Raw genomic sequence first — 4,597 nt, forward strand, 5'->3', positions numbered from 1 at the left:
TTTATATATGTAGAAATAATTTAGTTTTGTAGAGTTGATGAATGCACCTGAGACTACCGATGTTGAGGCAATGGAAGAGGTAAAAGTTCATATGTTCCTTCTCATAAATTTTAGGTTATAGTATGCATTTTTTCTATATACATATTAAATAGTTGTATTTACAAATGAGTACATGTTTTTCTTTTATTTTTATAGTAATTATCAACAACTTGTCTTATTAACATGTGTTATTTATCTTTTACCTATTAGAACACTCTTTGAGACTTCATGCAAATCTTTTCCCATTTTATTTTGTTAGGAGTCCCAAGCATCAAAGATGAGGTCAAACACAATAGAGGCTAGAGGTATGTATGTAGAGTCTTAGTTGAACCCTCTTGTGATCTCAATTTGGATTTCTTGTGTGTGTGATAGAAATCCCTAATGTCTACTCTACAATTCTAACATTTTATCACTTACCATATAGGTTGTGCCTCATACTAGCATTAATTCATCAATAGTTGTGCCTCCTGCTAACATGGGAGATCCATCTTAGGTTGTAGTATGTTTTTTAAATTTTTTTACTCTATTTGTATTCCCTAATTCCACTCTATAATGCTAACATTTTATTGCTTACCATACTAGTTGTGCCTCATACCAGCACTGATTCATCAGTGGTTATTGTAGACACCTAAAAATCCTTTAGAAAATAATATTTTTATTTTCTGAAAAAAATCCCTGATGACATCATCATTTATTAATTAATTATTTAATTAATTAATTAATTGATTTTTATGCCATTAAATCCCTTTATCTTAATTAAAAATATTTAATTAAGGAATCCCTCCCAAAAATGTTTAAATCTTATTTAAACATTATTTCCTTATTTATTAATTATTTAATTAATAAATTGACCAAAAATCCCAAAATAAATAATTAATTTATTTTTTTTCCAAAAGTTGGCCAATTTCCTTAAGACCACTAACCTCTTCCAAAATCTTCTAATCCTTCTTTAATTTTGATTAAAGGCTAATCCCATCATTTCCTGCCCCTAATCCCAACTCAAAATATTTAATCAAGATTAAATATTAATCCTCATGTTTATTAAAAATATTTTAATAAATATCTCCTCAACCCAAACCCTTGAAATAAATAAAACTTTATTTATTTCATAAAATCTTATCCTAGGAAGTTCTAGACTCTTCTAGAAAGTCTTCATCCTCATCCAAAGCCTAGACTCTTCTAGAAGATGTCTTTAACCCTAATCCTAATCCCCTCCTAACCTTGTCACATTCTCTAAACATGGGTTAAAACTTTCTAACTCAAGCCAAAGTTAACAAATATCTCCTCCCTCACCCACCCTCATTAATTGCAATCCACTTGCCATCCACTTGCCTAGTCCTAAGCCATCTCTAACCCTTCCTCTAATCATTTTTACAACCCTAAGCAAGCTTAAAACCTCCCTAAACCCTCAAATTCGAATTTCATGGTATCTCTCACAAATATCTTCAACCAAAAAACTTTATAAAGCCCACAAAGTCATAAATGTTCTTACAAAGCACTTATGAAGGGTCTTTATGAAGATTTTATCTCTTGAGCCTCCTTTGTTGACTCATCCTTGCCCTTTCCTCCATCCTCTCACCCTGTGACATGTGTCACTCCTTGATTGGCTGTAAGGAAGCACAATCCATGTGCTCTCCTCTCATGCAATCTGAGCCCTCCATAAGCTTTTTCCCATCCTTGCATCTTAGCCCTCAATCCCTCAAGCCTCTTGCCTATAAATTGGATCCTTCCCCTTTGCAAAATAACACAATCCATGAAGTAAAGTTATAATGCTATTTTGAGAGCCAAATCCATACTAAAGCCATCTATCCACACCAAAAATCCACAATCATCCATTGAAGCCTTTGGAAGCATATTGAGCATACATCCTATCTATTTAGACAAAGCTACTCAACAAGAGAGCTTCTCATTGAGAGAGCCCATTAATGGCTCATATTCTCAATTGAGAGCTCATCTTAGTCTATCTTGAAGTTTATGAATTTTGTTTAGTTTGTAGAAGCTTTATTTAAATTCGGTTTCTATTAGCATACTAACATTGCTCATATACAGTTATACCTCCTGCTAGCATGGGAGATCTAACTCAGGCTACAATACGTATTTGTATTTTTTACTCTATTTGGAATCCCTAATGCCTACTCTACAATTTTAACATTTTATCACTTACCATACAAGTTGTGCCTCATACTAGCATTGATTCATTAGTGGTTTTACCTCTTGCTAGCAAGGAGATCTAGCTCAGGCTGCATTATGTCTTTTGTTTTTGTACTCTATTTGAAATCCCTAATGCCACTCTATAATGCTAACATTTTATCACTTGGCATACAAGTTGTGCCTCATACAAGCACTACTTCATCAATGGTTGAACCTCCTACTAGCATGGGAGATGTAGCTTAGACTGTAGTACATCTTTTTATTTTTTACTCTATTTGGAATCCCTAATGCCACTATATAATGCTAACATTTTATCACTTACCATACAGGTTGTGCCTCATACCAGCACTAATTCATTGATGGGTGTGCCTCTAGTGAGCATTGATTCATCAGTAGTTGTGTCTCACATCATCACTCTACCTCATCATTTTGTTAGGATTCACACCCATCGACGAAGGAGCCCATTACCATTATCATTTAGTCCAACTATGGGACAAAGGGATGAGGTAATAAACAACTCAGCTATCCACAATTTAGAACCCAATTTCTAGTTATTTTCATATTACTTGTAGATAAAATATTTGATAGTGTATTTTAACTTTTCTTCTACAGACACCTGGAGAGCCACAAATTGCATTAAAGAGGCTCAATTTTGATGATCCTACACAATCGTAGCTATTGATAGTGATATACATATGTATTTGTGGTCATCACATGACATTGACATATATTCAACTTTTGTATTGTATATATTCAAGATTTGTATTGTGCAAATTCAATATTTCTATTGTATACATTCAAAAAAATTTAGATATTTGACTTTTGTATTGTATATATTCAAGATTTGTATTGTGCACATTTGACATTTCTATTGTACACATTTGACATTTGTCGGGTACTCAACTTTTGTATCATACCAATGAGACATAACATCATTTTGTAACTATATGATTGATATGACATAATATATTGTTCATTTTGATAGACATTAAACTTGAATTTTCATCCAACTTGTTCAATGTGTGCATACAAACTTGTATTTCAACTTATTTTCTTGCATTTAATCAAACACATGAACATTCATTATTTTATACAGAAAATGCAACATGTTTATCAAATTCATTATAACATGTAATCATATGTTACTTATTTTGATGTAATAAGACATGAAAAGTAAAAATATGTCATGATTTTTGTATTTGTGTCAAAGATCACAACCTGATAGTACTTAGAGACCCTTAGGGTCACTTCCATTCAGTGTAGTTGATATCATTGGAGGGACATTATAGCTAAAACAAGGTTGGTTCTAGGCTAAACTCGACCAACTAGAGCTAACAGAGTAGACGATTTGATCCTAGGACCAACGATTTGAAATATACACAACCTTGCTCATTTTAACTGAACAATATTGCAACTTTTAGCAATAGGCAAGACATGGATGCCAAATACAAACAAAGTTGAATCTCTAAATATTGAGATAGGTTGTTGTAGGCCTAGATAACATGATCCTATAGCACCTAACAATTCATCAATACCTTGCATGTGCTCAGAGAAACACCTGATCAAAGATCATAGCCTTATGGTGCTTAGAGACCTTAGGGGACGCTTTCATTCAATGTGGTCGATATTGTCAGAGGGATGTTGTGGCTGAAATAAGGTTGGTCCTAGCCTAAACCCAACCAACTAAAACTAACAATGTAGATGAATTGATCCTAGGACCAACGGTTTGAAATATACACAACCTTGCTCATTTTAACTGAGCAACATTGCAAATTTTGGCAATAGGTGAGATACGGATGTCAAATCCAAGAAAAGTTGAATCTCTAAAAATTTAGATAGATTGTTGTAGGCCTAGATAACATGGTCCTGTAGCACTTGACAGTTTTCCAATACCTCACGTGAGCTTAGAGAAATTCCCAATCAAATATTGTAGCCCAATGGTGCTTAGAGACCCTTAGGGACACTTCCATTCAATGTGATCAATACCATCAGAGGGATTTTGTGGTTGAAACAAGATTGGCCCTAATCTAAAACCAGCCAACTAGAGCTAATAGAGTAGTTGATTTAGTCCTAGGACCAATGGTTTGAAATATACACAACTTTGCTCATTTTAACTGAGCAACATTGTAACTTTTGGCAATAGGCAAGATACGAATGCCAAATCCAAAAAAAGTTGAATCTTTAAATATTGAGATACTTTTTTTTAGGCCTAGATAATGTGATCTTTTAGCACTTGACAAATTGCCAATACCTTGCACAAGCTCAAAGAAATGCCCGATCAAAGATCTCAACTTGATGGTGCTTACAAATCCTTAGGGACGCTTCTGTGCAGTGTGTTCAACGTCATTGGAGGCACATTGTGGCTTAAATGAGGTTGGTCCTAACCTAAACTTGACCAACTAGAGCT

This window comes from Cupressus sempervirens, chromosome 2, assembly GCF_028749045.1.
Source record: "Cupressus sempervirens isolate cs-2001-9-10 chromosome 2, ASM2874904v1, whole genome shotgun sequence".
NCBI lineage: Eukaryota > Viridiplantae > Streptophyta > Pinopsida > Cupressales > Cupressaceae > Cupressus > Cupressus sempervirens.